This window comes from Podarcis liolepis (assembly GCF_965112155.1).
Source record: "Podarcis liolepis genome assembly, chromosome: 1".
Lineage (NCBI taxonomy): Eukaryota > Metazoa > Chordata > Lepidosauria > Squamata > Lacertidae > Podarcis > Podarcis liolepis.
In genome coordinates, this window is record NC_139554.1 from 719,494 (window position 1) to 741,848 (window position 22,355).

At 46.1% G+C, this 22,355-nt stretch overlaps 1 protein-coding gene across 1 annotated transcript in view; it reads left to right on the forward strand.

The window, feature by feature from the left end:
• Nucleotides 1-22,355, forward strand: part of LOC310712607 (uncharacterized protein) — a 250,599-nt gene that overhangs the window by 10,640 nt on the left and 217,604 nt on the right. The window contains exon 2 of the mRNA XM_083515830.1: nucleotides 13,339-13,645. The gene's annotated coding sequence lies outside the window, so the exon portion shown is untranslated. The remainder of the gene's footprint in view (nucleotides 1-13,338; nucleotides 13,646-22,355) is intronic.

The following is a 22,355-nucleotide window of genomic DNA, read 5'->3' on the forward strand; positions in this document are numbered from 1 at the left end:
TGCAAAAATATATCACCTGTCTGATAATAAATGTTGGAAATGTAAGGAGGCTGAAGGGACATTCTTTCACCTCTGGTGGACTTGTCCAAAAGTGAAGGCCTTCTGGGAAATGATCTATAATGAGTTAAAAAAGGTATTTAAGTATACCTTTCCCAAGAAACCAGAGGCCTTCCTCTTGGGCATTGTTGGCCAGAAAGTGTTAAAGAAGGATAGAACTTTCTTTATGTATGCAACTACAGCAGCAAGAATACTTATCGCAAAATATTGGAAGACACAAGATTTGCCCACACTGGAAGAGTGGCAGACGCAATTGATGGACTACATGGAACTGGCTGAAATGACTGGCAGAATCCGAGATTTGGGAGAAGAAACAACGGAAGAGGACTGGAAAAAATTTAAGGACTATTTACAAAAACAATATAAGTTGTATGAATGTTAAAAATTTACACGATTCGGAAACTATAGCTTCAGCAATTAGATTTGGGAAACAGGAAATTATATTTTAAGTAAGAAAAGGTCAAAATCTAAGGTAATACTATGTTTAATTTAAGATATAAGTAACTGATGAAAAGTATGTTAAATTTAGAGGTATAGTATTTGAAAAGTACAAAATAAGGTACGAAACAAGGTAATAATTTGCTGATATCTTTATTATAAAGAATGCAGGGTAAGGGAGATGCGAGGAAGTCCAGTTAGTTATATAAAAAATGTGTTGAATGGTTGGTTTTCTTTTCTTCTTTTTCTTTTTTTCTTTTTCTTGTTCTTTTACTTTTTTCTTCAGTGTATGTTTCTAACTTTGTATTTGAAAACTTAATAAAATATTTATAAAAAAAGAAGAAGAGAAAATCCTTTCGCTTTTCTGGGGCGCAGGGAAGTCTCAGAGCCGGAGGTTGGGGAAGGGACCCCCTTTGCTCTGCCCTCTTCTCCCGTCTTAGATTCGCATGGGGGTCCCCGCCCGAGCTTGCCTGGCCACCGGGCCACACAAGGGCCGCGCTCTACGCGGCGCACCTTGCTAGCCGCGCAGCTGTCCTCCGCGGCTGTGGAGAGGCCCTGCGCCGGTGCCCAGCTCCTCTGGGCGCCCGCTGCGCTGCCAATGACAAGCGGGCGACGTCGCGAGCGGGGAAGGCGTCGCTTTCTTTCCCGATCCTTCATCCTCCCAGTCTTCCAGCCCTTTTTTGGGTTGGAAGCTCGTCTCGTTCGCCCTTCTCCTTTCTTCACCCTGCGCGTAATTTTCCTCCCTCGTCTCCCTCCCCATTTCTCCTTCCTTCCTTCCTTCCTGACTGACTGACTGACTGACGGGCTTGGGCTCGGGCTCAGGCTCGGGCTCGGGCTTCGGGTAGGGCTCGGGCTCGGGCAGCCACAGCGTCGGCGGTGTTGGCGATCGGCGGCGCGGGGGGATGGCCCTCCCGGGGGAGCCGGCGCTGCTCAATGGGGTTGCCAAGGAGACAGGCCGGCCGCCCCCCTCCCCCGGCCCGGCGCCCCCCGCCGCACCGGTGCCCGTTATTGAGCTGGTGCGCGCCGGGCGCCCTATAAAAGCCGCGGACGCGCCCACCGCCGCCTGAGATTATTGGGGGGGCTGAGCCCCCCCAAACGAATTTTTGAGGGGGCTCGGGCCCCCTCAGGCCCCATGGAGTCGGCGCCTATGCTTGGGTCCTGGAGCTGTAGCCTAGATGTGCGATGCAATGCAGCGGTGTGGCCAACAGTGGGCTGCTGTGTGGTGTGTGGCTGTCAGCTCAGCGGGATCCCATTCTCGTCTCCAGTGAAATATACTCGGAGTCTCAAAGTGATTTCATGCTCTTTATTGCAGCTCGTAAACTGAATTTCCCCCCAAAACCTCAGGCTTTATATACATTATTTACACAATAGGTCCCAACTGATTGGCTGATTCTGCTTCCCTCCTGCAGCCTCATTGGGCTGCTCCTGCCGGCCAATCAGGTTGTTGCATTCTGGGATCCTACCAGCCTAATAGGCTGATTAACATCCTCCTGGGGCCTGATTGGGCTGTTCCTGCCGGCCAATCAGGTTGTTGCATTCTAGGATCCTACCTGCCTATTGTTCTAGGACCCAAGCTGAGCACATAACAATTACTGAACCAGTCAGAGAAGCTTCCTTGCAAAACAATGACCTTAGCTGGCCAAGTAAGTGTCCCCATCCCCATGCCCAAAGAGCAAGAGCTGAAACTAAGAGATGGTTGTGTTCCTACCTAGCAGCCAGAGGGTGTGTGAAAAGCTGAGCTGGAAGCTGGAGACACAAGAGACCTGCTTGTTCTGTGCTGGATCCACAACTGCGACTAATGGAGAAGCAAGGTCTGTTTGGGTGTTGATGCTGTTAGCCCCTCCATCCCATGCTCAAGTTGCATACGTGTGTCAATAAAACCATGTATCCTGAAGATACCACCATCTTTGCTGACCTCCATTCCAGGGAAACCAAGCCAGAGTCTGGAACCCTTGGTGTCTCTGACCACTTGGAGATTGAGGTGAGAGTACAAGGCTATGTTTGTGGTAGGAGTGGAAGATTGAATTATTCCATGTGGGTGAAGAGCTGCAATGAAAGGAGAGCAGGCAACATCCCAGGGCAAGAACATCTCTGTGTTCACTCATGGAAATGCTTCTCCAGAGGCCGGCACCTCAACCATGAACAATCTGACCACAAGCACACTCCACCAGATGCATTATTCATCCTCCGCCAATGGACAGCTCACAGCACTTGTTTGGAGGGTTATGCAAAGAGCGCCGGGAGAAGGAACACACGACTACCCCTTCTGGGATTATTCCTTTATTTTTGAAAACACAGAATTTTGACGTTGTGGTTCGGGGAGCTTGGTGCAGCTTTGTGGATTCAAATGGCCAGAAAGGAGATTCAGGCTAAACGTCAAGAATAACTTTCTGAGAGTAAAAGCTGAGAGTAACTTTATGAGAGTAAAAACCATGGAACAGTCTCCCTCCTTCACAGGAAGTTTTTAAAGAGAAGTCGATGGCCATGTGTCAAGGACTCTTGAGCTGTGGTTCCATCATTGCAGGGAGTTGGACTAGATGACCCTCGGGGTCTCTTCCAGCTCCAAAATTCTATGATTCTATGAAGATCAAGATCCTTCTCAGACTTAGATCCTTGGGATGGTCTCTTGAAAGCAGGGGTGCCTAACCACCCCCCAGCACATCTCACCTTTGCGCAGCATCACTGAGTTGGCAGACCTCCGTCCAAGCCGCCCCTCCCAGCAGAGCCTCACCATTAAGTCTGCCGGTAGTAAACGAAACTGAAGTTTATTTAACAATGACTAAGATAAAGGCCTAATTGAAAGCAAGTCAAACAATGGGAAACAGATGGTTACAGATAAAAGACAGAAATTAAGCCCATTCAAGAGTTTTTTAGTTATTGCATTTGGGGTGGGAAGAAGAATCTTGTTAATAAATTGATTGCCTTCCCAGATGGTCAACCTGCGTCGTGCATTCACTCTGCAGAGATGGGCGGAGGATAATGCAGAGAGCTCCTTTTTTTCTGGGACTATCACAAGTTTGGAGAACAAGAAACAAAGCTGGTCCCCAAATGCGGAGTGGACAAAGGAGGTAGACAAAGGAGAAAATATTGGTGGAGATGCAGGTAGGTAGAAACTGATACAAGCCCCATTGTGACGGGGGTGGGGTGGGGGTGGAGTGCTTTGAAATGCCTAGTTAAACTATGGAACTCCCTCCCACAGGACACAGAGATGAGCTCTATCTTCATGTAAATAATAAAAGAATTGATTAGGTGCCTAGATTCAAAATGGAGGGCTAAACTCACTCTCCAGCAGCACAAAGGTTTAGCAGCAGTATAACATGGGAGTATAGATTTCATTTCATTTCATTTCATCCAGCAGCCACTTCTGTCCACACCTCTTGCAATAAACAGGCCACACATTGTTAAGTAAGTTTAAAATGTTTTACTCACAAATCGTTCCAAAGGTCATATTCATGCATTTATTCAAGAGGCAGAATTCTCTTAGGTAGAAAATACAGAGAGATAGCTTCAAACATGTGTTCTAAGCTTGAAGCTTGCTTAGGCATGTCTTCCTTGCAAAGAGAGAGAGAGGGAACAGGAAGAGAAGGCTTCATTCCGCCCTCATTAGTGAAGAGGGGGCAGGACCTAGCTGAGTGTGGGGATTTAACTCCATGGTCTTAACCCCTTCATGTACTAACTAGCACTCATGCATAGTTATGTTTGACTGCAATTTCCCTCATAATGGGCATCTGGTTGACCACTGAGAATCGTGGAAGATCTGCTCCCTGCCTTGCAGTCCTTTCTCACCTGACCTGGAAGGGTCAGGCCCTGACTGACTCCATCTACAAATCCTGGGCTGGGTGTTGTTTAGGGAATTTCTTGGAGGTGGGTTGTTGCTGTTGCTGATGTTATTTTTTTTTTGTATCTTTATTTTGGATCATATGATTTATGTGGAACTTGTTCAGTTTGGTTGTGTACTTTTAGATGTTTTCTTCTGCTGTTGTCTTGTTCGCTGCTTATGACTACTTTTGCTATGTTTGTAATTATATATATGTTTTATGTAGTAAGCCGCCTTGCACATCGTTTGAACTATGGGCCTCCTTTGGGTTCTTTTTATGTTCCAATGTTCTCTCTTAGTCCCAGAATTGCGTTAGCAAATGCACAGTAAGGGCTGTGTTGATGGATTACCCCGATTTAAAGGTCTACACCTGCATTGTAGATTCTGTCCCAGGAGATTAGATGCGCCTTCACCAGCGCCCCTTCCCTCTCGCACTTTAGACACTCACAGACAAAAAAGCTTTTGTGTTCCCCTTCCTCCCCCTCTAACAATCTTACAGCTTAGCTGGCCATCAAATTTGGTTGCAGCTGAGTATCCTCTGCAACTGATCACTTGCCTCTGTTATCTCATTTGTTTTGCTGTATTAAATTTATTCTCTGATTGTATTCATTTACTTCTTGTTAGATGCCTTAAGCGTCTCATTTCTGCTGTGGAAAGGCGGGATAGAAGCATTTAAACTTTAAAAAATCTAATGCTTAGAAAAACACCGTTCTCTGTGGGTTTGTATGATTGGTATCTCTCTCTCTCTCTCTCTCTCTCTCTCTCTCTCTCCCCAACGCACACCAACATGAAGACACACACACACAGCAGGACTTTATCTCACCCACCTATTATTTTATCTGAAAGCCTATCAGATAATTTCCACCTGAGTTTATCTTGAATGGAGTGTTACAAGAATGGTCAGATCATATCAGTTGCTCTGCAAAAGCAGCCCAGAAATTTCTGGACGGAAGCCACCAGAAGTCAAATGAGGCAAGCAGGAAATGGCAGCTTCGAATCCCTGATGTCGTTTTCGGCCTGGGATCCTTCCCCTCCGAAACAACAACCCCGGGCGTCCCCTGAGAGAAACTCTGTGCCCCCTTGCAGTGGGGGGGGGGAGAACTGAGTCCTGCTCCTGGCCGCATCCTGGTCTTCTGGCAACCCCTGAGATGTTGGGGTGACTCCCTTGATTTGCTCCTTGAGTGCACTCAGGCCTGGCCCTTCTCCCAGGAAGGCAGATGATGCCTCTGGCTTGCCATGTCTTCCCACGTCATTTTTAAGAGAGAGAGAGATTTTAATAGTCTTCTGAAGTAAAAGCAGCATAAACAGCCAGAAGCGTCAATGGGTGGATGCAAAGTGGTGGCCAAGGAGCAGCATGGCCTGTCAATAAAAAGAAAGGCATGTGGAGCATGAACTAGAGGTGAATATGGAGGAGGTTGTGATGGAAAGGGAGACCTCCGTGCCTTTATTTTGATATTGTGGTATCTCTGAACTCCAGCATGGCGTCATGGGCAGAGTGCTGTACCTGGGAGACTTGGCCATGAAGCTCACGGGGTGTGATCTTGGGCCAGTCACTTCTCTCAGGCTATCCTACCTGTTGTGAGGATGAAATGGGAGAACCAGGTATATAAATGTAGTTAGTGAATGAATGAATGAATGAATGAATGAATGAATGAATAAGATCAGGGACTGAATCCAATGAGGGTCAACTAGAGATGGATGGATCTGTCTGTTTTGGTTTTGCTTAGTTTCTCATTTGTCCATTCTTAAGTTCGGCTCCCCACATTTCCACACCAGTTTGTGATTTTATTATTTTTTATTGCAAACAATGGGATGTGGGTGGCGCTGTGGGTTAAACTACAGTGCCTAGGACTTGCCGATCGGAAGGTCGGCAGTTTGAATCCCCGCGACGGGGTGAGCTCCCGTTGCTCGGTCCCTGCTCCTGCCAACCTAGCAGTTTGAAAGCACGTCAAAGTGCAAGTAGATAAATAGGTACCACTCTGGCGGGAAGGTAAACGGTGTTTCCGTGCGCTGCTCTGATTCACGAGAAGCGGCTTAGTCATGCTGGCCACATGACCCGAAGCTGTACACCAGCTCCCTTGGCTTATAGAGTGAGATGAGCGCCGCAACCCCAGAGTCGGTCACGACTGGACCTAACGGTCAGGGGTCCCTTTACCTTTACCTATTGCAAAGAAAGAAGACCTGGTGAAAATCCATTAGCACTTTAGTGCAAATTTCCCCCCAAATGCACATGGATGTGTGTGCAATTTTGCTTAATGTACCCATTTTTGCAACACAATTTCCCCTAATATAATGCATTTGTGTGTGTGCTATTTTCCACAAATGTGTGCATATTTTTTAATGCACTTAACTCCCCGGATCTGCATTTTTGTATGTGTCTGGAGAACTCCATTGCAAGATTGGGAGAAGTGTGACATTGGAAGGACGGTTCTCAAGCTGTTTTGAAAAGTGTGCATTAGGCAGATCCACCTTCAAATGAAAACTGAATCAAATCCCCTCCCCTCCACCTCTGGGATCAGGTCTCTCTGGCAAGTGGAGAGGACAACTCCAGATGGTTTCAATGCACTATCATGATATTTCAGGATGTCTGAACTGTTGTCCAGTTTTAAAGCACAAAACCCTGTGAGAACTTTTTTAAAAAAACCCTGTATAATAGATGATTTTTAAAGTTATGTTTATCGCGGCGTATGGCTCCAAAGAGCCCTCTAGGGAGCTTGCAAGAAGTAAAAATATAAAACAGCAAAGCACACCTCATAAAATCCCTAAAACATCCAAAATTGGGCTGATGAAACCACCTAAAAGCAGCAGTATAAAAATATATCATTATCCTATTTCTAGCAGCTTATAAATCCTTTAGCAATAAACTCAAGTCAAATGCTCAGATGATGGGGGAAATAACACGTCTTTTAACATGCAATTAAAGGGGGGGGAGGAACCAATAAGTTTTTTCCATCTGGGAGAAGGGCTTTGACAGCACAGGTCTCCCCTTGGAGAAGGCCCCGCCCCTCATCCCAACCAACCAATGGGTGGCCAGACAGGCAAGCCCCTCCCCTGAGAGAACCTCATCTTAGGAGCAGGTGCAAAGAGCAAAGGGGGATCTGCCTCACTGACACCTTTAATTTTCCTTTTTTTAAAAAAATATATATGAATTGTTAAAAAAACAAAAGTGAAAAAATTACAAAAAGAAAGATAGAAGATCAAACATTTAAACCACAAAGCATCACAGCCTGGAAGGACGAAAGTAGAAAGATGCAATGAAGCTCCAAAAGGATAATGAAGGGTTAGCTCTTGAAAAGATCCCAAACAGAAAGAAGATTTATGAAAATAAAAGTATTCGCCTTCATTATTGAGAATAAAGAGCCAGATATTTGAACATAGTGGCTCCACGGAACCACCAGCCGCCTCAGTATTTGTATATGAAATAAAACCATGACACATATGAAAAAATAATGGTCATTCAAGGTCTGTCCTTCGGATACTTTCAGTTAGTGAGAGAGCTCCTCAAAAAGGGTTACTTGCAAAACCCTTGAATATCAGAAACCCAAATGATGAAAAGGTCTTGCAGGATCTGGCAATACAGCCCTGAGCTACTGTTAAGTGATGACTGCTTAGTTCTTCACTTTCCAAATCCCGCTCTGTGTCCAAACACAAGTTTAAGGTGGAAAGATGGAGTAATGGGGGGGGGGGTTAGCTATCAAAGAGATCTCAGCAGACCTCTCAATCCAAAATTAGGCCAGTTTTGAGCAGTCCCACCATGTGACTTTACGGGTTAATTGCAGCCTTTCAAATCAGGCTCAAAATAAATAAACAGGGAGCCACTTTCAGCGCAAGAGTAATGTGCTCCCAGATGTTCACATCCACTAGCAAGGGCAGCCACAATTCAAAGCAGATGAATTTCTCCAGCTCTCCTTGAAAAGCAGCACCATGGAGAGCGCTTTTAGCCTTCATGTTACAAGAAAGGAGATTCCAACTAAACATTCAGGAAAACTTTCTGACCACCAGAGCTGCTCAACAGTGGAATGGTCTCCTTCTGGAGGTGGTGGGCTCTCCTTCCTTGGCGGTTTCTAAGCAGAGGTTGAATGGAAAGATTGCAGCAATTGGGACTTTTAGCTTAAAGAAAAGGCGAGCAAGAAAAGACTGCAGCGAAGGCAATTGCAGACACTGGCACACTAAACGCCCAAGTTCTTACCAATGTTGGATGGGTGTTTTGTGGCACTTGTAGCAGTGCCAGTTCAGCCCATCGAAGCAGCTGAGTGGGAGCATGTCAAGTGAGGCAACCTTGTAAGAACACAACTAAATCTGAAACGGTAACAAGTGTTGCATATTTGTTCAAAATGCAATTAAAACTACTTAGTTTAATTCAACAAAACGGATGAACATGATCCCCTGGCACAGTGGCGGGCTTTGGGCTTCTGAATTTCAGCGGCACTCTGGGTGACGACAAAATTCAGTGGCCCCTGCCTCTTGCCTTCCATTCTAAGTCATAGTTACAGCGCCCCCTGGGCAGCCTCCTGGCTCAGTGCCCAGTCCTGGCAAACTGGTTGCACTCCTCAAAATCTGCCTCTGAGTGATGCCAGCCTTCCAAAACCATTTACACCTCCAGCACCCAAACACCATTATGTGATAGTCATTTACACCTCTTAGTGGCCCCCCAGGTAATGCCATTTCCCTCCAGGGGGTTCTGCCACCCATCCTGAAAGCCCCAGCCCCAGGGGGCACTCCCCCGACTGCCCACTTGCCCATGAAAAGGTTTAAGGTGCTGGTTTTAACCTTTAAAGCCCTATATGGCCTAGGACCCTCGTACCTACGGGACCGCCTCTCCTGGTATGTCCCACGGAGGAACTTACGGTCTTCAAATAAAAACACCTTGGAGATCCTGGGCCACAGGGAGGTTAGGCTGGCCTCAACCAGAGCCAGGGCATTTTCGGCCGTGGCCCCGATCTGGTGGAACGCTCTGTCACAAGAGACCAGGGCCCTGCGGGACTTGACATCTTTCCGCAGAGCCTGCAAGACAGAGCTGTTCCACCAGGCCTTTGGTCAGGGCACAGCCTGACTCCCTCCTTTGGCAATCCTCACAGAGCTTCTAGCCCAATGGTTGCCATTAATTTGATTGGAATTAATTTTATAAAGAAATGATTTTAGAATGTTTTATCATTTTACTGTTGTAAAATGCCGCTCTGAGCCCGGCTTCGGCTGAGGAGGGCGGGATATAAATAAATTATTATTATTATTATTATTATTATTATTATTATTATTATTATTATTATTATTATTAAAAGCTGCAGTTGTTCTCTTTCCAAACCCTGCAACGGGAGCAAACAGGAACTGTCAAAAAGCAGCTGTCGCAACAGCCACTCAGAAGCCTCTGGCCCCTTGGCTGATGGGGGGCAGGTGCTCCAGACTCCCCCCCATGTAATACCAGCGGAATACAAACCCGTCCGACAAGCGAACCATGTGTGCCTCCTCAGGAGAGAAAGGGCAGGTTGGCTGCAGAACAAGGAGGCAGCTGCAGGCACAGCTGCCACGCCGTGACGCATCGGCCAGCCAGCAAGCACTGACCTTTTTCATGCAGCTCTTAGAATCACAGAAACAGAGAGCTGAAAGGGACCCCAAGGGTCATCCAGCCCAACCCCCTGCAATGCAGGGATCTCCGCTGACCAAGGAGCATCCAACCTCTGCTTTAAAACTTCCAATGACTCATGAAAGCATGGAACGGTAGAGTTGGAAGAGTAAGAATAAGAATTTTATTATTTATTTGCTACCCATCTACAGTGGAACCTCGGTTTTCGAATGTAATCCATTCCGGAAGACTGTTCGACTTCTGAAACGTTCAGAAACTGAGGATCAGTGGGTTGGCTGCAAAATCAATGGGAAAAAATGGAAAACGCGCCTCAGAAGCTGTTCAACTTCCAAGGCGTGTTTGAAAACAGAAGCAATTACCGTATTTTTTCGTCCAAAAGATGCCCCCATGTATAAGACACCCCCTATTTTGGGGGACTCAGATTTTTAAAAATGGGGTGAGGTAGCCCTGTATATAAGACACCCCATAATTTTTCACATTATTTTTTAAGGGAAACACCTGGTGTTATACACGGGAAAATACAGTACTTTCGGGTTTTCGGCATTTGGGTTCAAAACATTTGGCTTCTGAGATGCTTAAAACCAAGGTTCCACTGTATTTGGGTTTGCCCAGCCACTCTGGGCAGCTTCCAGCAAAATATAAAAATGCATTAAAGCATCAAAAATTAAAAACATCCCTAGTCAGTGTGGTGTAGTGGTTTAGAGCGATAGACTCGTAATCTGGTGAACCGGGTTCGCTTCCCCGCTCCTCCACCTGCAGCTGCTGGGTGACCTTGGGCCAGTCACACTTCTCTGATGTCTCTCAGCCCCACTCACCTCACAGTGTTTGTTGTGGGGAAGGAAGGGAAAGGAGAATGTTAGCCGCTTTGAGACTCCCTAGGGGAGTGATAAAGAGGGATATCAAATCCAAACTCTTCTTCTTTAGAAGGCTGCCTTCAGAAGTCTTCTTAAAGTCATGTAGTTGTTTATCTGTCTGACACCTGATGGGAGAGAGTTGCATAGAGCAGGCGCCACTTCCGAGAAGGGACTCCAAGGCTTGCCTCGCCCAGGCCTGCCTTGCAATGGACTCGGGTGAGTCTCAGGGTTGCTGAAACACCCAGCCTCCCCCACGACGCCTTGGAAACCTACTGGGATCTCTGCATTCTCAGCAAACTGACCTTGGCTCCCAGGCAGGCAGCTCTGCTCTCCTGAAATGTGTACCAATTAGTCTGCGAGCAAATTGCTGCCAAAGGGATGTTTGTGAACTTCCTACTCGGAGTCGGCTGCAATCAAGAAAGCAAATAAAGACCCCGGGAAGAGAGAGAAAGATGGAGAGCAGGAAAACCAGGCCCTGGCAGCCCACCAGGCTCCTCATCTCCATAAGAATTCTAATAGGAAGGCAGGAGGGCTGGGGAATGGCGGGAGAATTATGGAAGACGCCAAGAAGCGATTAAGAGGAACGAAGGCCAGATGCGCTCTGCTCCTGGTGGGGGACGAGGAGACGGGGGAAGACGAATCCGGAAAGCAGTCGGACAAGGAGTCAGGGGAGCTTTGAATCCAGGCTGGGGTCAAGGGGAGAAATCGACATAAATGCATATATTTGACATCTGAAGGCAGCCCTGTTTAGGGAAGCTTTTAATGTTTAATAGGTTATTGTATTTTAGTGGAAGCTGCCCAGAGCGGCTGGGGAAACCCAGCCAGATGGGCAGGGTATAAATAATAATAAATAATAAATAATAAATAATAATAATAATAATAATAATAATAATAATAATAATAATAATTAGTGAAAATGACACAAACCATATATTGTCACAGGATTGGCGGGTCAGTGTGAAGTGGCTGTGGAATAGACAAACTCCGCACTAAGAACTGTGACAAAAGGAACTGAAAATATAACGGCCGATATCAGGATGTCACTGTGCACATCTTTGGTGCGTTTGGAGCCCTGTATCCGTTTCTGGTCACCTGCCCTCAAAAAGGAGATTGTGGAGTTGGAAAACTTTCAGAAAAGGGCAGCCGAAATGACCCAGAGGGTGGAGAGACTCCCTATGAGGAAAGCTTGCAGTGTTTGGGACTTTTTAGCTTAGAGAAAAGGGGAGTCAAGGGGCAATAAAATTATGCCTGGCGCCGAGAAAGGCGATGGTGAGAAGTTCTGCTCTTCCCCTCATAACTCTAGAACTCAGTGGAGACATCCAGCGAAGCTGAAGGGTGGAAATTCAGGGCAGATAAAAGAAAGGACTTTTTCACACAGAGCATCGTTAAACTGTGGAACTCACTGCCACAGGAAGCAATGGCAGCCAGCCAAAACCTGGGTGGTTTTAACAGAGGACTGGGCAAATTCATGGAGGAGAAGAGGTCTATCAGTGGCTACTAGTCAGGATGTCTATGCTGGAAACCTCGGGTGGGGAGGGGTCTTGGGTTCAAATCTGGCTGGCCACTGTGAGAAGAGGAGGCTGGACTCGATGGCCCCTTTGGTCTGATCCAGCAGGCTCTTTTGGGGCTCTTATGCTACTCCATCAGACCAACACGGCTACCTACCAGAATCTATCATAATTGTTATTATTTACTACATTTATATACTTGCCTTCATCCAAGGATCGCAGGGCAGCTTGCAGTATAACAACAACAACAACAACAACAACAATTTATTTATAACCCCCCCTCCCAGCCAAGACCGGGCTCAGGGCGGCTAACACCAAATATAAAACAAATTGATTGAAATACAACTTAAAAACAAGATTAAAACACAACATTAAAACATTAAAATGCAGCCACATTTCAGCAGAAAGTCAAAAACTTTTTTGGGGATGAAAATGTCAAGTTTTCACCAAGGCTAACTATCCAAACTGGTCGTAGGTGGACCAGAAAAAAGCCAGGGAAGTCCCCAAGTAGGAGTTCCGTCACAGAAGGGGAAAAGGGGGAAAAGAGCGAACTATGCGCTGCATGAAGACCTTTCCGCCTCCTGGTTGTGATGGAGAGGAGGAGGAGAGCTCTTCAGCGTGTTCAGGGCAACTGCAGGTATCTGAGGCCTCCATGTCCCCAGTCATGACCCTCCCCGCAGTTGAAATGAATGAGGAGCAGAGGGAGCTCTCTGTTTACCCTGGAGAGCCTGTCCGAATGTGCTGGCCCAGGGCAGCTGCCTCTGGGCACGTGCAGAGTTCCCATGCCTTCTCCTTCTACCGTGCGACTCCTGTGTGGCTGCCCTGCCTTTGTTTGCCACTAGGAGAAACGGATTGTGATGGGAGGCGCATCTCCTCCTCTGCCTCTGTCATCTCACTGCTAGGCAACTGTGGATGTGATCTGGCAGCAGATGGGGAGAGAGGCAGGCTGGGAGGCAGCAAGAGGGCAGCCCCCCATCAGCCAGCAAGCACAGCTTCACTGGGGCTCAGAGAGGGATGGGAGGCTCCGGAAATCCCTGCAGAGTTGGCTTCCTGCTCCTCTTGACTTCTGAGCACCAGGGGCAGCTTCTGGAAGGGGCAGAATTCAGAAGGAGAAAAATAGGAAATACAGTGGTACCTTGGGTTACAGACGCTTCAGCTTGCAGACGCTTCAGGTTACAGACTCCGCTAACCCAGAAATAGTACCTCGGGTTAAGAACTTTGCTTCAGGATGAGAACAGAAATCGCGTGGCAGCAGCGGGAGGCACCATTAGCTAAAGTGGTGCTTCAGGTTAAGAACAGTTTCAGGTTAAGAACGGACCTCCGGAACAAATTAAGTACGTAACCAGAGGTACCACTGTAATTCCTTGCATCATAAGCTGGGATCGAAAAAGCCCGACAACCAGCCCTACATGCCCAAAGGGGATTTATTTGGGGATTTTAATTCTAGAATCATGGAATTGTAGAGTCTGAAGGGATCCTGGGGGTCATCTAGTCCAACCCCCTGCAATTCAAGCATCTCGGCTAAAGCATCCATGACAGATGGCTATCCAAGCTCCGCTTAAAAACCTCCGAGGAAGGAGAGCCCACAACCTTCCAAGGGAGGCCATTCTACTGTTGAACAGCTCTTTCCATCACAAAGTTCTTCCTGATATTTAGTTGGAATCTCCTTTCTTGCAACTCGAAACCACTGGTTCGAGTCCTACCCTCCAGAGCAGGAGAAAACAAGCTAGCTCCCTCTTCCATTTGACAGTGCTTCGGGTATTTGAAGATGGCTCTCAAATCTCCTCCCAGTCTCCTCTTTTCCAGGCTAAATATCCCCAGCTCCTTCAACCGTTCCTCATCAGGCTTGGTTTCCAGACCCTTGATCTTCTTGGTCACACTCCTCTGCACACCTTCCAGCTTGTCAGCATCCTTCTTAAACTGTGTGCCCAGAACTGGACACAGGATTCCAGGTGTGGTCTGACCAAGGCGGAAGAGAGCAGAACCATGACCTCCCTTGACCTGGACCCTAGATTTCCTTCTGTTGAGGCAGCCTAGAATAGCATTCGCTTTTCTTGCTGCTGCATCACACTGTGGACTCATGCAGTGCATTTGAGACAAGTCAGTGGAGGAACTGATGAGGCTCAGTTTTGCACAGAATCGGAGGGTGCAGTTCTTTTTATAAGCCCTGCAGACTTATCCAGAGAACTGTCTGGTCTGATTGCATTGGATCAGTTAAATTCACCTTCCACTAAATTAATCTATAAGCTTCCTGGGGCTGGTTTTGATGTTGGGATGGGGAGACAGACAGACAGACAGAGAGAGAAGGATCCTGGCAGGAACCAGAAACTCAAATTCCTCCTCTAGAAGCTACATAATCCCTCCTTCTGAGCACGGAGGGCGAGCGAAAAGAGAAGCCCTGAAATGTACAACAGATTCTGAGGACTAATTTGTAACTTTGATCTCCGCAGGATCATTTGGAGACATTTCTTCAGAACTGAAATGCAGACTCCCAGCACTGCTTTATGATTTGTGCCACTTTTAAAATAAAATTTAAACACCCTCTCTTGGTTATGCCACTTAAATAATGTAATATTAGAAAATGTCAGGGGAGGAAATCCTAAACTGCATCTTTCACTGGGGGGTGGGGGAGCTTGTTGAGTTCTGCTCTGAATATAGTTTGTGCTTTTCCGCAGCATCTGTGCTGTTAAAATTATCCTCTTCTCCTTCTTTTTTCCTCTGCCGTGGCAAAGTGTTAATGAATAATATCTATTTTATAGGTGTTATTCAGTAATCAGCGCTGTTTGTCCTTGGAGTACTCATCCAAACTGTGCTAATGTGCAGCCAGGAGGCCTGACTGGATCTTTCAACGAAAATGCTCCCCTTTTGGCTTCCTCGGTAATTAAAACCGTCTTGTTTCCCAGGCCTTCGGGTCTATATTTGGAAGTGCTGCAAACCGGCCTGTGCCTCAGGTCCTCTCTTGTCAGGTTTTCTTGATTGCTCCATTGGAGGAGCTGTCAAGGAGAGGCAAGGTTCAGGGGCGCTTGCCCTGGCCTCTGCTTGCAGCGCATGGTGCGCTCAGGTAGACCGACTTGGAACAATGAGCTTCCATGGTCACATGGACTTTGCCCTTTCCACAGCCTCTGCACAGAGGGTCAGCCTCTTCCCTGTGTTGTCCACTGCAACCCCCAGGTCCTGCTCCTGGTCCATTTCCACCAGTTCAGACCCCAGAAGCAAATCTGTGAAATGAAGGCTATTGTTATTTTTGTCCTGATATGCATCACTTTGCACTTTCCCCCACTGAATTGCATTTGCCTCATCACTGCCCATTCATCCAGTTTGGACAGCTCCTTTTGGGTGTTTTATTTTGATTTTAATCGCTAAGCAATTTGGTGCACAGACTTGGCGGTTGTGTTGCTCACCCCTAGCCCTGAGTCATTGGAAGGGACCCCCTCCAATGCAGGAATCACAACCAAAGCGTCCCTGACACATGGCTGTCCAACTACTGTTTAGGAACCTCCAGCAAAGGTGAGTCTGCCCCTTCTGAGTCCACCACATTTATGAAACATTTTCAAAGCACGAGTCCAAATACAGATTCTTGAAGGATCCCAGTTCTTACGTCCCTGCTTTGTGCGACGTCTCCATTTACCGTATTTTTTGCTCCATAAGACGCACTTTTGTCCTCCTAAAAAGTAAGGGGAAATGTCTGTGCGTCTTCTGAAGCGAATGCTGCGCGGAGGAGGGACATGTAAGTGGCTCCTGTCCGCTTTGCTGCTTTAAAGTGAGCTCCCATCCATCCCCCCCATCCCCCCTCCGTGGCTCATTTTAAAGCAGCAAAGCGGGCGGTATTTCTGTCGAGATTCCTTCCAACTCTGCAATTCTATGGTTCTATCAAAGGGACCTCACCTCCTTATGAGATGGGATCCACAAGCAACAACTGCCAACCCCGCAGGAGGGTGGTAGCCATGTTTCTTTGGGGCAGGAGAGTGGAACAACTGATCTCTTACTCCTTCCCAGCTATGTGGCTCGAGGATTCTGCAACCAGACCATTCAATATATGTGCACGTCAATATTTCACCAGTGTTTTGCAGGAACCCAAACAGTCTTTCCAACTGCCTCGGTGAGGGGCTGAGAAGCCCTGCTTAACCCCAGTCAACCAGCCCACTGGACCCTTGGCATCTCAAGTGGTCTTCTGGGTACAGTGGTCTCCTAAACAGCTTATAAATTTTTCCCACTCTTTTGTAAAGTTTTTGTCCTCTTGCTTTCTGAGTTTTCCAGTCAGCTTTGCCATCTCTGCATAGTCCATCAGCTTGATTTGCCATTCTTCTCTGGTCAGGACTTTAGCTTCTTTCCAGCTCTGGGCTAATAACATCCGGGTGGCTTTTGCCCCATACATAAGGAGTCTTTCCTGCCCCTCTGGAAGATGATATATAATGAAATGGGGGGGGGGGAGTTGAAAATAACTTTTTAAGGAACCAGAAGCTTTTTTATTAGGAATTACAGGTACCGACATACCAAAGAAAAAAAATATTTTTGGAAGGAACATCTGAGGACAACATGGTTTATAAAAATAAAAAAGTTCCTTCCAGTAGCACCTTAAAGACCAACTAAGTTAGTTCTTGGTATGAGCTTTCGTGTGCATGCCCACTTCTTCAGATACACTGAAACAGAAGTTGCCAGACCCTTCTATATAGTGAGAAGGTGGGGAGGGGTATTACTCAGAAGGGTGGTGGGAATGGGAGATTGGCAGATAGCTGAGATGAGCCTGTTGACGGCTCTTAACGACTGCAATAGGTCTTACAGGAAAAGGCAAGGGGTGAGGAGGTGAGAGATGGCTTAGTCATGTATAATGAGATAAGAATCCAATGTCTCTGTTCAGACCAGGTCTCTCCATGGTTTTAAGTTTGGTAATGAGTTGCAATTCAGCAGCTTCTCTTTCCAGTCTATTTCTGAAATTCCTTTGTAGTAAAACAGTTTATAAAGGAAGGTGTTGTGGAGCTAATTGACCCATCCATCCCACCCACCAGGAACTGGTCCATCTCTCCTGGTTCCAGGCAAAACCACTTCGACCCATGCCTGGAAAGTCTGGGGCAAGCGGAAAACTGCTCCTACCTGGGCTTTTCAGGTACAGGGTTATTGGAGTGTGGACAAACCCTCACTCCTTAAATAGTTTTCTCTCTCTCTCAGCAATCTGCTGCTTCTAGAGTGGCAGGAAGCGAGGAAGGATCCAGGATTAAAATAATGATTTAAGTCAGGGGCCAACAAACGTTTTCAGCAGGGGACCGGTCCTCTGTCCCTCAGACCTTGTGGGGGGCCAGATTATATTTTTTTTGGGGGGGTGAATTAATTCCTATGCCCCACAAATAACCCAGATATGCATTTTAAATAAAAGCACACGTTTAGAAGGCAATTGGGCCAGATCCGGCCCCCGGGCCTTAGTTTGCCTACCCATGATTTAAGTTAAAAGTAACAATACGTATCTCATTTCTCCAGATGCTGAGCTGCACCAGGGAGATGGAAAACCTTGTATCTTGCAGCAAAAAAGCAAAACAAAGAGACCAAGATGATGAATCATTTAATTACATTTTTTTGCTGTTGTTGTTGTCTGTTCAACACCAAGCCATCATCAAAAAAAGTGCAGGGAGATTTGAGGGGAAACTCTTCAGAGCCGGAACGCAGAAACAGGAAGGCCCAGAGCAGGAGAACAACCCGATTTTCGGACCAGGAAAAGATGCGGTGGAACCAACCCCCAGTCCCAGGCTCCCCTCTTTTCATTTCTATGGGTAGAAATTCTGCAAAATCCGTTATCAGTACAGCCAGCTTCATGTACGCAAGAGTAGGACCTGATCGCAAAACCGGTCAGAGTCAATTTAGGAGGAATTTAACGCTGACTGTTAGAGTGAAGATCCTCTCAAGAAAGACAAGGTACAAGGAGGGCTCTGCAGGCACAGCTATGAGAACTTGGGTTGAGTCAGTGTTTTCAACAGGGCCGGATTTAGGTTTGATGTGGCCCTCAGCTCCTGAAGGTAATGGGGCCCTTTCTATGTCCAGCTGTCTTTTGCCAACAACAAATTGACACTTTTTGTGTTGAATATATGCTGTATGGTAATTTATGGACCTAATAAGTATCTCAAGCCATTTACACACAACAAAATATGTATTTTATTAAAATAATTGTTGAACTGAAGCCAGTGATATTTGAGGGTGCAGGCTAGCAGGCGGGGCCCATGACTTACATCATAGGAGCCTACACAGCACAAAACACTGTTGCTGGGTGTAGGTTTTATTTTATTTGTTGTTGTTTTTTCTTATATTTTGGAAATGTACATCCAGTTTCTTTCCCTTTACATTTTTTGGGGGGCCCCAAGAAAATGCTTTTGAATTATGGTGCTGGAGGAGACTCTTGAGAGTCCCATGGACTGCAAGAAGATCCAACCTCTCCATTCTGAAGGAAATCAGCCCTGAGTGCTCACTGGAAGGACAGATCCTGAAGCTGAGGCTCCAAGACTTTGGCCACCTCAGGAGAAGAGAAGACTCCCTGGAAAAGACCCTGATGTTGGGAACGATGGAGGGCGCAAGGTGAAGGGGACGACAGAGGACGAGATGGTGGGACAGTGTTCTCGAAGCTACAAACATGAGTTTGACCAAACTGCGGGAGGCAGTGGGAGACAGGAGGGCCTGGCGTGCTCTGGTCCAGGGGGTCACAAAGAGGCGGACACGACTAAACGACTCAACAACAACAAAGAAAATGGGGTCCTAAGCTATAGCTTGTTTAGCTTATACGTAAATCCAGAACTGGTTTTCAAGGACTGTGACTGGATGAAGAGATGGTGGGACGATGGGGTGGGAGAAAGTGGGTGGTGAGAGAATAAACAGCCAAGATGACACCCCCACCTCCCTATATAGGGTGCATGCTAATGGAAATGCTATTTCAGACTCTTTCGGATTCTGCCCAGTAATGCATTACTGAGCTAAATGTCAGAAAATTTCAGAATTTGGTTCAAGCACTCATATTGAACCCCCCCCCCCCAAGGAAATGTTCTTGCACAGCCAGGTTCTGTTTGTGGGCTTCTTCCCCCTGGGGCCTCTGGTTGGCCACTGTGAGAAGAAGTTGCCAGGCGAGGTGAGACCCCTTTGAGCTCTGGGGCTCTTCTGACATTCTTAAGTCATCTAATCTTCCTTGCTGTATTATACTGTATTGTTTTAATTAGTGTTTTTATAGTTGTTTTGATTTTGTGTGGAGTGCCCTACCTGGGTGGATGGAGCAGCCAAGTAATTTCGTTGTCCCCGAGAGGGGGCAATGACAATAAAGATATTATTATTATTATTATTATTATTATTATTATTATTATTATTAGGGCAGAAAAGGAGAGAGGTGCTATATGGGGCAGACCAGCGCTGTGCCCTCACCCAGAGTGTGGGCTGTGTGACCCTCACCACTTTGCAGGTGCACACCTGGGATATAAGACACACCCTTGGTGGTCCTGAGCCCATTAGATGTCCCATCTCTCAAGAAAGTCCTTCTTCAATCAGCATATGGTGAAACTATGGAACTATGAGAGAGGTCATCAGGGGGTTTGGGCTGGGTGTTCATCAATATCCAGATGATACCCAGCTCCACCTCTCTTTCAAATCGGAACCAGTGAAGACGGTGAAGGTCCTGTGTGAGTGTCTGGAGGCAGTTGGAGGATGGATGGCGGCTAACAGATTGAAGTTGAATCCTGACAAGACAGAAGTCTTGTCCGTCAGCAGCACAATTTAATCTAGGATTGTGGATTTTTGTGCCAGGAAGCAGGCCTTTTGGTGGAATTGGGAGGCAGAAATGAAAAAATGAAATCATCCACGTACCCACCCAAAAAAGATCACAATGGCTTTATTATCTTGGTTTATTGCCTGGTGGCTCTGATAATGTAGCATCCTGCTTGTGGTTAACGCTTAGCTGGAATGAAATATTCAACGCAGCAACAGAGAAATTAAAAAATAATTTATTTGTCAGACAAATAAATAAGAGGCACAGTGGTATATGGTTACCAAGCTCTGGCCTGGCCTCCTGCCATTATGGCCAGCACTTATATTTCCTTAATCCAGCCCCCTTTGCTCCTCCTATGGCTGCCTCTGTCCCATCAGCCTGGTTGAAATTCCTATTGGCTGATTGGTATAACCAATCACAAAAATACACTCATATCCTACTGTCCTTATAAGGAACACAAAGAGCTATATATAAATGACAAATAAGTAATAATATATCTTACATGGAATCTTAATTACCAGCTCACCTCTTGCCCTCCTTGCCCTACTGCCTTCTAAAACAAATGGTTAATCTTAAATTTTTATCTTAAACATATGTCAAGGATCTTGAGTTTCACATCAATATTGAAAGATCTCCTTCATTTGAAGGTTTCTAAACAAATATCTGACAACTTATATATCAGAATTGCTCGGTTGGCGTCTCATTTCTGGCAGGGGGCTGGACTCAATGGCCCCTGTGGTCTATTCCAACTCTAGGACTCTATGATTCTATGAAATAAGAATCTAACATCTAAATTTGTTACTTTCTAAATCCTTTGCATAGTTACATTTAAGCCAGCATATTTAATACACAACACAGGTAGCTTCTTTAAAGAATAAAGCCTTTGTAAAGAAGAAAAAGAACTCAGTAAAAAGGAACACAGTAAAAAACCGTTTTAAAAGAAGCCTGTTCCCCTGTTCATACTCCCCCCCTTCTCCAGCCAGTTGCTTGTCTCTTCCAAGTGCTCTTGACCTTTTGTCCTGTGACTCAAGTTTAAGGCACATGGTTTTATTTTACTGTTTACTCATTCCTAATTATATTTATCTCTGCCTTTGTTATCTTCTGTAACATGTAGGGTCAATGTCCTGCTCTTTAACCTGTAATTCCAGCTTTTACAACTTTGAGAAACTTGTCTCCTGCTACTGCTATAAATCAGGGAGGCCCTTGTTCAGGAGAGCAGGAAGATAAACAACTGCCAAAGTACTTAGCCAGCTGGTTTCTGCATGGCATGAAACTTTTGAAAGTCTAAGCCCATTTACCTGATCACGATATAAGCCAATATATGCCTTGATTAAAAATGCAGTCTATATTCAGATGCCACAATCCCCCCTTTCAAGCTCAAGGACCTTGCTACCAAGCGTCCTTGATAGCTTGATCTTCCTGAGTTAAAGCTTTGTATAGGGCCATGATATGAGGTAGAGTTTCATTTGAAATCATCTTGCTAATTGTACTTCTAAAACATGAAATGATACATGGCATCATACATAAAACCATCACTACTGTCAAGAAAAACAAGCAAGACAATAATATCCCTTTGACATGTGCTATACTCTCCATCTTTGTGGCCAACACACGGATTACCTCACCATTATCAGAAATGTTAAAGCAACAGGCATTCCCTGTCAAGTTCAAGACTCCACACAGGCCTCCCTGCCTGGCAAGTACATAATCCATTCCCATTTTCAGCTGCAAAATGGGGCTCTACTTTCATCCAACTGTTGTGCAATAAGTCTCAAACTCTGGGCCGTTGCATTGGTTACAAGTTCCACTACTGCTTGCAATCGAATTATTCTGTTTAGATTATAAATAGGATCCCGTGCCCCTTGTATGAGCTCACCAGGATTCCAGGAGGCAGGATTATAATAGGCTATAATGCGCCCTGGCGGCCAATCATCAGTACCGCTCCGACTTTGGGTACTTCCTCCTGCTATATGAGAAATATCAGCGTTTCTTCGTGTACGCTTGGCCAAATTTAGTGGGCATAATTCACATTGGTGGTAATACCCATCCCAGGAAACAAGTCCCACTCCATTTGGAAGGGAGTTTCTTGTATGCCCATTCTCCACATATCCACCACAACCATCGGGTCTGAGGTTTTTGGTATGTGGAGTGCATAAGGCGAAATATCACAAGAGGTAGAGAGTTCACAGTGCAGTATGTTAGATTGCCTTTCTCTGTCACAGTTATGTTCCATACCACTTTCCATGCATGAATAAAAGGAGGTGCACAGGGCAAGGTATTCCGAGTTCGATAGGTAGTATCGTGTGCCCAGGTATTCTTAATATAATCCCAAGTATAGTGGCAATGAGAAGAGCCTACCATGGGAGAATCA